General features: G+C 43.5%; 1 protein-coding gene across 15 annotated transcripts in view; it reads left to right on the forward strand.

Annotated features, from left to right (window-relative positions):
* The window catches only part of ADGRL3 (adhesion G protein-coupled receptor L3), a 490,362-nt gene that overhangs the window by 124,355 nt on the left and 352,190 nt on the right, over positions 1 to 13,817 (forward strand). Inside the window, exon 1 of one of the 15 annotated variants that reach the window (XM_021393482.1) lies at positions 8,267 to 8,360. The exons of the other annotated variants lie outside the window; for them this stretch is intronic. The gene's annotated coding sequence lies outside the window, so the exon portion shown is untranslated. Of the gene's footprint in view, positions 1 to 8,266; positions 8,361 to 13,817 lie in introns of those variants that run through there. 15 annotated transcript variants of the gene reach the window in all.

Here is a 13,817-nt window from a genome sequence, read left to right on the forward strand (position 1 = left end):
GACATGGAATTCTTGTTGATGGAGTAGACTGCCATTAGCTCAAGCAGGTAGACTACGTGATCCTGCTGGAGAAGGAAGTTGCTTGGTCCGCTTTCCTCCTGCAGTGGGCTCCTTATAAAGAAAGCTAATCTCTCGTTTGATGCTTGCTTAGTTGGTGACCTTCCTGTGTTTTGCTGGGTCTCTAAAGACGCTGCAGGTTATATTCATTCTTGCTAGAATCCGCAATGGCTTTAGCAGTTGTGTTGCAACTGTGGGTCAGGCAAGGGTTGCATTAACATTTCATCTCACTCCCAGCTCCTGAGTTCTTTCAGTTATTTCTGATTTTCCAGAGACTTGAGACAAGAGACCAATGTGTCTTGCATCACTTCTTATTTTAGCTTTCCCCTTGAAACAAATGAAAAGAATTCCAGGCACTCACCGCTGTGGCTGGTGCTCACACTCTGCATTTCTGAGGGTCTCTGTGGGAGCCGTGCCTTTCCTGCCAGCAGGGACACACTGAGCTTCACGTCTTGGGCCTCGGGGACAGGAGTAATCTCACCGACTTCAATAGGATTACCCTGCTGTTTAAAATAAGACTGGGTTGTAAAGGTTTGCGGGATTATGAGCCCGGATAGATCTGTTGTGCGACTAGTCGTTGAGATTTTGTTTTAATTTCTCCTTTTATGAGTTTGAAAAGTCAATAAAAAATAATGCAAAACACATGCATTATTAAGGCAGAGACTTAGCTGCAGCTCTGCCAGGAAGTTCACGGGCTTCCTGAAGGTTCTGTCCGTTTTTTTCTTTCTTACGTGTTTTTACCTCAAAATACGCATTATGTATTCACATATATGGACTGCCAACACTCCATCTCCTGTCATTTTTTACTGAAAGCCAATCTGTTTGATCAGCCTGATTGGGTCAGGTGGGCATGCCACTTCACCTTGATTTCGTGTGTTTCTGTTTTCTCTGCTCTGTCATTTCTTGATATGGCTCTTATCGCTGCAGTTACCAAATGGCTTCCAGCAGTGCACATCTGTATGTGCTCTTTCATCTGCTCCCCAGGGAAAGAAGGCTGTGGAGTTGAGTGTTTTGGTTTGGAAGGTTTATATAACCATGCGCATGTGTATGTGGGTAATGTATATGTACGTGCTGTGCCAGGAGAGGGAAGTCAGAGGAAAAATCCCCTCTCACTCTGAGCTGGAGGTCTGGGCTGTCCTCTGGCTGAAAAAGGTTAAAATTCACTGGGCTGTGGAGAAACTGTGCAGGGGGAATGCGCTGCACACTGCAAAAGCTAAAATGTATGCAAAGGGAGAGCTGCAGGCACACAGCACCTGTACCTGTATCCATCCTGCAGCCCTCTGAACTCTTCCTCTTGGTTTTCCTCCAGCTCTTAAAGCCACATGCTGGTGTGAATGCCCTGCTGTTGTCCCTTACCTTCAAATGCCAGAGAGGTCCAATGGGAAGAGTTCATGTGGGAAATGTTAACACTGAGAAAAGCTCATTGAAAATACAGTAAAACCACCATGTTTATGTATTTCATTTTGGTTTCTGAAAATACATTCTTTTTTTTTTTTTTCATTAAAGCTTTTAAAAATTGCATCAATCTTAACCAACTAGCAGAAGTTCTTTATTTGTGTGAAAAAAGTACTTGTCTTGAAGCAGGGTGGAGGGGGGGATTGTGCAGCTGTGAGATAATACAGAATTTGCACGTATCTCATTTCGGTTTTAAAACAGAAAAGCTGTTGAAACTGATTGCTGAGATTTGAGCATAGCGGTGACATGAGGTATTCATTTGCCTTAGATAAACCTCATCTGAGAAGAAAGAAGAAGAAACATTTTGTTTTTTATCAATTCTCATAAGTATTGCTTCGAGGTGATGTGCATGCGGCAGTGGCAGACCGGAGGTCTTTGCTCAGGACGTAGGAATGGTTCTCTCCCACGCACAGCCCCTACAGGATGGAGATGCGGGGCTCTGGTTTCACGTCTGCTCTTCCACAACGTTTTTCATCTCATTTTACCTCAGCTAATAGTGTGCCTGAGCAGTTTTCACTGAGACATTCCTTAAAGGGGAATAATTTGAGCGTGAAGTCGTTCTCCCTTTGCTTTCCCCTCCCCTTCATGGCACTTCAGCAATTGTATCCTGGTTCACATTCATTTGGCATGCTAATTGTTGGAGTTTAGAAATAAGAGGCTTGGCATGAAGTAGAAGAATTTAAGTGATTGCCCTTTTGTCTGCGGAGACAATGGAAGCTAATAATTATTACTGTTATATTTTTTGTTGTTAAAACTTCTCTCTCTCGCTCTCCATTTCCCAGGCCTCTGTTTTTCCTTTGACAAAAAGCGGTCTGATTTGATGTACATAAGCAATGCTTCAGAATCCATCACTCACAGCCACAGCCTTCCCATCCTACTATATATTAACAAGAAGATGTGTCATCCTGCAGACTGTTCAATAATAGATCTTTTTAAGAACTGCTTTTCCTCTGTGGAGCTCAGGTACTTCAGAACTAGAATTTAAGCACCGCTTTCATTTTGTATAGAGATATCAGGAGATACTCAGCTTAATGTAGAGCTGTATATTTGCATTTGCAGAACCTTTTGTCTTGCTTTATTCTCTGTGCAGACATGAGGTTTGGAATGCCAAACAGCCAGTCAAGTGTGCGCAGAGAAAATAATGTTAATGTCTAACTGTCTGGTTATTTATTTATTTCTTTTAAATCTACTTCCTTGCATTGCTTTCAAAGGAGCCTAAGGAACTTAGAAGTACATTGAACCCAGTGTTTCGTTTTGCATTTCTTGTAATTCCTTCAAAATTGACACAAAACTCATCAGAACTTCTCAATGTGTTTCATCCCTGCCCTTAAACATATAGAGAAGGTACAGCAGAAGACATAGTGAAGAAAGCTGTAACGAGGTTGAGTTAATTTGGGCTCTTTCTGCCTTCAGCTGAAAGTGGCAGGAGATGGCCCAGGTGGAACAGGGCAAGAATATAAAAGCATGTTGGAGAGGAGGGGGAGGGCTGGGAGGCATGAGGGACACCAGCCAGCTCCCCACGCCTGTCCCCTGGAGCTCCCTTTCTGCTCCTGCATCCTCAGTGATTTTTAGGGAAATCAGGCTTTCTGGGACTCCTCCAGAGTCGCTGCATAGAGATTGCAAGGGACAAGCTGATGGAGGATGTAAAGCTTACTGATACAAGGTGCTGCCATGAAAACAGCAGAGCATGTTACTATCGTTATCCCAGTGTCATCCAGTTCCATAACATCGGGAAGCCCCAGCAGTGATCTGGGGCCAGGTATTCTGGGTGCTGCACAGCTGTGTACAGACTGACTCTAGCTGCAGGTAGGGCTGCCTGGCATGTGCTGATCTGAATGGCACGTATGATGACAGGTAGTTTTTTAATGCCCTCCTCAGTGCATTGATATGTATGTGGAACTTGAAAGTTAGATGTGGGATCTGTCCTCTGCATTGCAGCAAGGCAGGGCTTTAGGGAAGAGCCATGGAGGTTTGCAGCAACGTGTGGCTCTTCAGTGCATGCCAGCCAAGGAGAAAGCATGTTTGTTTTTCAAATAGGGTAATTTAGAGGAAAAAGTTGTTATTAGTGGCGGAGTAGAAGTACATCTCCATAGCGTGTGAGAGGCGATGCTCAAGTTGGAGAGAAGCCATGAAAAAAAAACACAGCATTTATTCTGGATGTGTGAAGTAGAAGTGACCGCGAAGGAAAAACATGGAAGTGGGATGTGGTCAGAGCAACAAGGTGCAGAAAGGATATCTTCAGGGCAACGCGCTGAAAGAAAACAAATGCGGCAGGATGGCTCTCACCGAGGCTGCAGAAAGAGGAACCAAACCGTGAGTGCGCAGGGAGGAACAGCTCTGATTTTTAGGGAGCTGTGGGCATCGTTTTCCATTGCAGCGTCTGGTTTCTGGGTTGCGTTACGTCACTAAAGATGGTTTCATCCTGAGATCTCGTGTGCAGCGTGGCATAACTCCTGTTTTGCTTAACTCTGTTTTCAATTTTGAGCGAAATGTTAGCTTTTAATTTTTAGCTCATGTCTAATAATTAGTCACCCATCTACTTCTAAGTCGCATCCAGCAGCTGAATATTACCTGCCTCTCCCTAGGCAGTGGGCTGATTGGCATCGCTGTCTCTCTCCAGCTGCCTGCACTCACAAATCATGAAAAATCAATTTGTCTTTCTGCCCTTCCTTCAAACATGATTGAAAGCAGCCAGTGGGTTCAGAGGTACAGGGTGGGGAGACAAATAGAGAGACCAAAAAGAATGGTTATATTGCTCTCATTGCCTTAGGAAATGAGGAGAAAACTTACCCCCTGAACTCAGAGGGGGGTGCTGGAGAAGGATTGCTTTTTGTCTTAAACAAATGTAATTGTTGCTAAGTGGTGGGGACTTTTATTTATTTCTTTTTATTTGATTTAAATGTGGTGGAACTTCTGCCAAACCTTAACTTCAAGGTAATTAATTTTCTTTTGCAGTTGTAGTGCTAGTAATTTGATGGTGTTTCACGCCAGTGGAGTGTTTTCTGCTTTGTGAAACGGGAAGGAAGCTCCCTCGCCATTGTTAGGGAGAAGCGCAAAGCACTTGGCTTGGTGCAAAGCTTTGGTGGTGGAAAGACTTCTTAGAAAGTCCTAATTAATTCTAAAAATTAAGTCATTATGTAAATGTTTGTAATTCTGGGCTGTTCTGAGAAGCTTCATTAGGAGGAATACAAGAGTGGGAATTAATTTTGCTTATGTGTAGAGACGAGCTGCCAGGTCCGGAGGAAAGGCTGCGAAGTGAAGGAGGAAGGCAGGTGCTGTGCCATTTCACCAGGATCTGCTGCCTTTTGGCTTTGTTTTACGGGGGGATGCCTGTGCATAGATGGCACATGATTACATTTTTTATTATCTACTGTGAATCCCTCATAGCGGTAGGACAGTGTGGAGATGCGCAGACAGTGCTGCATTATAAGGAAGTATTAGGGGCCTCTATCTCCACTAGTAATGACCAATTAATGACCACTGAGATAAGCTAACGAGAAGTCAGGGCTGCTTAGAGCTTTAATTCGTTATTTCCTGACCACCCACAGACAAAGAAGCCATTATTTCTATATTTTTTTTATTTAATGAATATTTCAGACAAGCACAGGACTCTATACCCAGGGGGGTTGCCTGAACATTTTGCTTCCAGTCTGAGAGAGATCTGTTGAAAAATCATGTAACTAAGGAAATCCTTGGTTTTGATGGCAGTTGGAAGAGGTTTGTGATGCAGGATGACTTTGTTCTGGCCTTGACCTTGTTGCCTTCAGCAGTGCCCATCACAGGAGTTTTGCTTTCTGCTCCTTGCTGCACTCCTGTTGGTGATCCCAGGAAGGGGACCACCAGGCAGGGGAGCTCTTTGGGGATGGTGAGCCTGGGACCTCAGCTCTCTTATCTGCCTCAGCAAGGTCCTTAGGGTTTTAATAGCACCTGATGATGACAATGATGGATCAGATATCTCTCAAGTGTGCATTGGCTAGTGCCAAGTTTTCTGTGCAAAATGAGGTGCAGATCATGCCCCCTTCATTCCCATGGGGTCAGAGTTCTCTACCAAAAGTCCCAGAGGTTTTCCTGGGCCGGTTCACTGAGAAAAAAATACAGATGTCTGAAAAGTTGTACTTCTGTTGAAAATCTGTTCACCATCAGATTTTCAAAACAATAAGAAAGAGGAAATTATCATCTATTTTAGCAGACAATTGGTGTAATATTCTGGCTCCACTTGAAACTCTGGGCACATTAATGTCTCTGAGGACATGCATTGCACTGTGTGTTGAGTCTTTTCTCCTTGTGCTAATGGTTTACACCTCCACCTGCTGCTCCGCTGCCCTACAGTCACTGCTGCTGGGAGCAGGGAGCATGCTCGTACAGAATGTGCCCTTTGTTTGAAAAACTCAAACTCTGGTTTTTATTGCTTCCTTCTGCACAGTCTCGCTGCCTCACACAATGCGACAGTGTGATCCCCCAGGTTTTATAGTGTGGGCTTCCTTTGCCTAGGCTTTCAGGGAGTTTATTAATGAGGTTACTAAGCAGAGTGGTAGGAAACGATAGGTGAATGCCTTTTTGTATCACCCAGGCATCAAATACTAATGCTTTGTAATAACAGAAAGGGACAGACAGGGGAGCCCTTGTAAATATGTTTAGAAGAGGCTGTGGAGGTGATAGAGAGGTTTATATCCATGGCTTTGGGAGGGAAGGGTAGCTAGCTGTCTCTACGCATGCCCCACGCTGCTGCCCCAGTGCCTCCATCCCAGCAGCCGTGCAGCATGCATGGGCTGCAGCCCCCTGGAGAGAAGGGAAAGCTCAGTGACCAGGAGCGCGTGCCGGTTCCAGTCCCAGCCCTGCTCCTTGCCATGGGGGAGAGGTGTTGGGGTGTTACGGCTCTCAGCTGTGGCCCAGCTGTGCAGGAGGAGGCACCCAGCCCCTTTCCGTTCTGCCAGGAGGCTGGGTGGCGTGCAGCAGCTTGTCGGGGGCTCTCAGTGCAGGACGATGAGTCCTAACTTTCAGCTGTGCAGCCCAGTGCTTGAACAGATAGGTTTTTAAAATGAATGAGAGCTGGAGATGTTTGTAACGTTCCTCAGCCAGGGGTGGAAATGAGAAACAAAAGATGAAGGCTGTGTTACTTGCTGCCTCGTATTATTGCTCTTTGAAAGGGTTCCCAGTGTTTTGGTTACTCAGGGAAAAGGAGAGGCAAGGCACAAGTGGGCTGCGAGTATCTCCACGTCTCCAAAGCCCTGCCTTCATTACTATGCAGCGCAAGTGGCTGCTGGCACAAGGACAAATTCCACTGTAAATTATGCGTGATTTACATGAGAAGCTCATTAATTCTCCAGCACCGGATTTAGATGGTTTCATTTGTAAAGGGTGTCATTTTAAACACTGCTCAAACATATTTCCCTCTATCTGCTGACTCAGAGTGTGTATGTGTTTATAAATACATGCACACACACACGCGCGCACGCATAAAGGATGGTATTAATTAGGAGGTACATTACTTGCTTAGCAGTGGTGCTGCTGGTATACAAATGGGCTGCCTGGTTAACAACTGGGACTGTCTCACCATTTGCACAACCTGGAGCATGCAGATTTTTTATTGTGCTCACTGACGCTGAGGTATTACCTTCTTTTTGTTTCCATTTTAGTATTGAACCTGGATCCTAATGTTTATTATCTGCTCTCCTGGCCCTTTTTTAAGGGCTTCTCCTTCCTTCTGGGTATCAGCTGGCACCAACAGTGCTGCTAGTGATAGGCAAAGGCAGCTTTTCCATAGAGAAAAAACGTTGCTTGTGTTTGGAGTTAGTCTGCAATGTTGGGATAGTTGTGTGTTTCTCGTACATGAGATATATGCATAGGGTTGAAGAGCCCTACAAAAATGCTCACTCTTGCCCTCATTCTGCTAATTGCCAGCCCGTTGGTGTTCTTGGCAGGACCAGAGGCAGGCAAATGGGAATGCTTTTCTGAATCCAGATGGGATCATGCAGCAGAGGGGCCATTTGAGTGAAGGAATGGCACTGCCCAGTGTTGTGCAGCGTTGTCATACAAGGAAAAGGGAAGTGCTGCCTTTCTGCAGCACCCCACAGAAGCCCTTGCGCTGGCTTCAGGAGCAGGAAGGCTTGTTGCTGAAGGGCCCTGCAGGAACAACTTGGCAGAAAATAAGCAGGGTGGCATTTTTTTTTTTTCCTTCTTCTCCCCTGTTCTTCCCAACTCTGCTGTAATTCAGAAGTTTGACTAAAAGAATTGTCAGGGAGAAATAATTCCTTGGTGGAATTACCTTTTTATTGGAGACTCTGTCTCTTTCTCCAGGATAGATACAGCCAATAGGCACAGCAAAAGTAGCTGTTGTTGCTGCTCATGCGTTGAGATAATGTAGTCCATACTTTCATTTAACGTCGCTATTGCATTAAGTAGCATGGCCATTGTGCATTAGCTGAAAGAATTATTTGCTCATTTTCAGCTTGTACTTATTGTTTTAATCCAGCATCTGGAGCTACGTGTTCACTGATACAGGGCTGACACTGAGACTTGGATGCTGGTGTAAGTGTTTTATCGTACATTCATATGCCGTTCAGGGTTAAGTTGTGGCTTATAATTATTTTAAATGGGCAGTTGCTCTTTAGAAAATCTGAAGGTTGACGCAAACAATAAATGCAGGACAAGCTGCCAGACTCACCTTTGAAGTCTCTGGCCTAAGGAAACTGTTCCTTGACATCTCATTACTTTCCTTCTGTTATTAGAAACAAATGTGGGCTTCCTACACGTAGATTAAATATGGCATGAATTAAGAAAGCTGAGGGAGACGGCAGCAGAAGAAGAGGAATTATGCTGCGCTCTGCTGCGGTTTTGTTTATCAGGACGTAAGTCTGAATTTATTATTTTTTATGACTTGTAAGTTAGTGCAAGGAAAGAAAAAGGCATCATATATTTTTCCTGTGACTATCAATCTAGCATGATTCAAAGTGTACGGTTCCACAAGCATTTAAGCAATTTTGCCAAAGGGAAAAGAAAACGTGGCTGTGTTAAGTAACATGAACATCCACAGCAGTGGCTGTTGTTTCTGCACGGAGCAGGCCTTTCCTGGCTTTGGGGAATGTTCTCCCACTGCCTGCAAAAAGCCATTATGACTTGGAAAGCATAGGGAGATCATAGAATTGTAGAATGTCTTGGGTTGGAGGAGACCTACAGGTCCAACCACCCTGCCATGGGCAGGGTTGCCAACGACTGGATCAAGCTGCCCTGGAATGGAGGAGGGAAATCCTGTAGCTCTCTGCCTCTGAACAGTGCATGTCAGACCTTCCCTGACCTTTATTTTGACCCTGAGGCTGATGTCTCTGCACTGCTTGCAAGGAGTGCATAAACATATTTTTAAAAGTAGGGATATTGACAACATATTTTGCAGCAAAATTTCTCCAGTAGGACTCCTATTGTCATTTATTTAAGGAAAAATTTAGAGGAAAAACAAAAAAACTGAATGTTTTACAGAAACATTGTGCTGTTTCCTTTTTGTCTTCAACAGTTTCTTTCTCATAGGAGAGAACCAGATGCTTGTTTTTTCTAATTTAACAAGAATCATGAAGACAGTGACTATGACATTCCCCTCCCCCCCTCCACCATCTTGAACTTGATATGTTTGGAAGGAAATAGGAAGGGGTATGCATGTGTATGGGCAGTGAAGAGATGCAAACAGTATACCTAACGTCAGCACTTGATTCCTCCAAATGGGGTTTTGCTGGGTCTGTTAGAAGGGGATGCTTTCTAGATAGTGCCTGCCTACAGCAGCCACCCTACCCACTGTATATGTTGGCCAGTGACCATAAAACCTATGCCAGCTCAGTCGTTCTTCTGTAGCACCAAAGGAAGTTTTTCTGTAGCGTTTTCTTTTTTGAAGATGCCGCACTCTTATCAGCATCGTGTAAGTTCCTCCTTTGTTGTGTTGGTTTATGTACTTCAGATAAAGTTTGTCTTGAAAATTATTTTAAATTATTTAATGCAGTTTTCGGGGGGTGGGGAGGGGGGCAGGAGGGCGTAATAGGTCAGTTTTATTTGAACTGTTCCAAATGTCCCAATATACTGTACCCTCAGAAGGTGATTGTTACTTCAGCCCTTCAACACTGAGAAGTAGGTCTATGTCTGATGCAAATTTGTGCAAATCCCATGAAAAAAGTTCAAGTAGCAGTGCCAGGTGATATCATCTGAAAAGCCGATCTGCGGTGTTATCATGAACTAACACAAGGTTATTTTCAGTGTAGGCAAGCCGTCCTTCGTGATTTCCCTTTCCTTTATCCAACTTCAGCGTGTGATACACTGTTTTTAGTGGTGTACTATGTATTTTTTTCTAATGAAAATGATGTCCAAGTGGAATAGTTAGTATTTATTTCTTTGTGAGGGTGAAGGTGAGAGCATCACTGGTTTGGGCACATAGTTAAACGCCATTCCCATCTTGAAAAAAGTACGTCTCTAAGGTATACAAGATGGACAAAAGGTGAAAGAAAAGGAGAGTTATCCTTGTTTAACAGGGATAGAGGGAGAAGAGAAAAAAAATACATTAAAAAACAAAATCTTATCCCAACTTTGCACACTTATTCCATGTGAGGAGACTTGACTTTGGTTTCTGCATTGTACTGTACATTAGCAAACATGTATGTAGGTCAGTTTGCTCCCAACTAAGGCACTGAAGAAAATCAGCAGTTAACGTTATACAAAATAGAATGAGGAGAGCATGTCACCTGTAATATGACAAGGTATTAACTTATCAAGTCAGAGAAATGAGCTGGACAGACTGGAAGTTTAATCTGACTCTTGACTGTTGTGCCAAATAGATTTTAGCTAAGTGAGGCAAATGTTTATAATTAATTTTGGAGCAGCTTAATTTTTGCACGTTAAGCAAGTCAGTATCTTGTTTTATGTTCTGAAATAGGTTGCAGGTGCCTCAGTATGAGTCTTTGTGTGATTTAGTTAACAGGAGATTGACAAAGGGACTCAGCGCATACTTGCTATTGAGCATTTCTCCTCCAGTCTCTGGCTGCTGTGGAAACTTCACTGTGAAACTATGCTCAGCATTTCCATGGTTGAAAAAGCATCAGTTGTCCAACAGTGATTCAGTGGTCCTTCCCTTTAGTGCTCAGGGTTGAAATGTTTATTCTACCATTCAAGCAGTGACCAGACCCGAGTGTGGTCAGTTTCCAAAGTGGGACAAAATCTGGTTTATCACCATTGGTGGAAGCTCTCGCAAATGACAGGATTATACTCAAAGTGAACAAGCAGTTGTTTTAAGTACCCGATTACTCTTAAAAGGCTGGGTTGCTCCTCATCCTGTATTTGCAGAGCGGTAGCTCTCATGCTGTCTTCTCCCTGGACCCTCTCCTGCAGTTCACGTCCACTGCGCTGCCCAAGCAGAGCAAATTAATGTTTTATTTCTTAGTTAATGCATATGTTTAAGATCACTCCTCTTTAGGGCTTTCCCAGTGAATTATGAGTAACTTATGTTTGTCTTTAAACTCTGGTCCCATTGAAGTCAAGAGAGAGCTGAAAACGATTATGGAGGAAACATATTAGTTCTTAAAACCCTACAAATGGTGTTTCATTCCTCTCTCCACGCTTTTATATCTTTTCAGGATCCCTAAATAGGAGCTTTTTAAATCAAAGCAGCAAGGAGCTTTTGCATGGCGTTACGAGCCAGATGTCAGCCGCAGTCGTTCAGGTGTGCTGTTCCCTAACACCCACTCAGCTTTCCTTGTGGCGTTTCCCAAAGGGGCCGTGGGGCCGGTTGCAAGCTGAGATCAATCCCCAGCCCCCAGCATCTGTTTGCTGAGAGCTGGAGCCGTGTACTGAGTCAAAGTTGTATAAGCTGAAAAACTGAGGCAACGTGATGTTTGGAATGAGCCTGAATCTTGGGAACGTATTGCTCAAACAACCAGAAATTAGGCTGCTATCCCTGTGCCAAACCAAAGTCAGAATCTATGCGGGTTTCTAAACATTTTTTTTTTTTTTTAATAGCATTAAGGAGTAAGCTGGATTCAGTGGTTGAAAACTTAGTGCTCTTGCTCTACTGTTTGTGCATTCTGCTTTGACTTGTGATGTGCCAGTGAGTTCTAACATTGTATGAGCTGAATATGCTCAACAAAGAATTGTACTGAAATTTTGATATCTTGAAATGCAGAATTTGAGTGTTTCTGGAACACGTTGTGTTGACATACTTTGGCTCAGTGTAAAAAAAAGGGAGGAGATAATTTGTTGTATCAGTTTCTCCTCTGGCTTTTCCACAGTTTTTCTTGGAGCTCTGGCTGAGATAAGTTAGAATGTTGCATTAAGCATTTTAGTTGGGAACAGCACATAGGTGGTGTTCCATATCCATAACCTGGTACAGAGAGAAAGTACGAGACAAATAAAAAACTGCACTGAGCTTGCTTGTTTTCTGACCAGTGATGTGGAAGGCCATGGGAGGGGAAGTTTTCTGTGCGGAGCACAGGAGGAAGCTGGATGTGGGAGAATGCCATGCTTTTTCATTCTCCCAAGATACGACTTTAATTTACTTTCTTTGCAAAGAAAGAGAGCAGACTAAGGGGGCAGGCTTGTGTTGTTGTAATCCTGGGACATCTGACCCTGGTGAAGCTCTTGCTGGTGATTAGGTGCATCTTGAAATCAGCCTTTTCAGCAAACACGTAATTACTGGAGTTTCATACCTCCTTTGAATGGTTAACATATGATGTCCTTATACACTGTTTTCTTTGCAGCTCATTTTTCCCTATAATATGTCTGGGCAGGATTGACACACTCTCTTTGCAGTGATGATCTTTCACCTGACCGTTTTCAGTATAAAAAGGTGAAGGCTGCTGATGGGACTAGTGAAGACCAGCTTTAGTCATACTGAGCTATTTGCAGACTAATTTGACACTAATTCTAGGAAGTGTTGATTTCTTTTTTAACTAAATGCCACAAATTTGAGCAGCTCTACTTGTGCATCTTACAATCAGGCTGCCAAACTGGTCAACAGTGATGAAATTCACTGGTTTCTCCCTTCCCTCTAGCTTTCTCTTCTAAAAATGGGCAGGGGAATGGGAAAAGTGTAGCCAAACAAGCAGGAAATGCAGATCCACTTGATCCTGATAGTGGTTCAAATGGCTTTCTGTAATGGAAAATTTAGAATGTGCTACTAAGGTTTGCATTAGAAATTCTGAACCTCCTTGCAGGAGGTGAAATAATGCTCTGGTAGTGTGCCTGACAAAGGTGATTGTGAGGAGTTATGTTGCACTTGAATTTCTTTTGATACTGAAACCAGATTAAAAAGGTTGTAAATGTTAGCAGAGCTGCTTTTTTCTTGTTGCTTGGAAGATGACCAGGCACTGTGGAGAAATAGGATCAGAACTAAAGGAGGTTTATCCACCTACTGAGCTTAAGCCCTGTTCAGGGAAAGGGTTGTTCATCTTTGTACAGAGCTGGAATCACTGGGTTCCTTACCTGCAGCTATCTAGGTGCTGTGATGGTCCCAAGAGGGATTTCTAGATTGTTGTGGTTTTTTTTCTTGGTTCCCTTACTTTGTTATGAGCCTGGTTCTTGATTTAAATTTGGTAGAGCCATTTGTGGAACAAACAGTGAGCAAACATTCAGGGCATCTCGTGACTGATGGTCTGATGAAAGAGGTGGATGGGAGTATTTACTGTCCCCTCGCCCCTTAGGTGTTTTCATGAACCTAATAAAAGGTTTCTTTGAGTTTTCTTTTACCTTTACTGTTTGTTACTCCAAGGAGTTGTACCACATACAAGAAAACTTCAGCTATCAAAAACAGCTCCTTTGTAGTTGAGAAATTAAGCCATTGACCGCAGTTGTGTGTTTTTTTTTTTCCTTTTCCCCCCTCTACATAGTCCATCCACGCACACTCATTATCTACAGTCATCTTAAAGGTATCTGGAACAACATGTTACTCTGGGTTATTTTTTGGATAAAGGTCAGTTAAAAAAGTGTCTGTAGCAAGTAAAAGCCCGATTTGTGGCCATCCTGGGCATGCTTTTTTTTCCCGATAGTTTTTCCATGGTGACATAAGATGGAGGAAAATATATTTCCAATGTAAAGTTAGTTATGAGGAGCAAGCATTTGCATTGGCACTGCGTAAGGACGGATGCCACGTGGACGCTGATGTGAAGTCCTTTTGATTCCTTTATGGTGGCTGCTGCTCACTCAGCTTCAGAAGAGAGCTCCCCTGATTGATATTTTTTAATGAGCTAGGGGAAAGTCTTCAATCTGCCTGTCTATCTACCTCCAAGCCCTCGGGGTAGGAAGCTAAATCACTGTGAAGCAACAGAAGAGACTTGGCAGGT

Source organism: Numida meleagris, chromosome 4 (assembly GCF_002078875.1).
Source record: "Numida meleagris isolate 19003 breed g44 Domestic line chromosome 4, NumMel1.0, whole genome shotgun sequence".
Lineage (NCBI taxonomy): Eukaryota > Metazoa > Chordata > Aves > Galliformes > Numididae > Numida > Numida meleagris.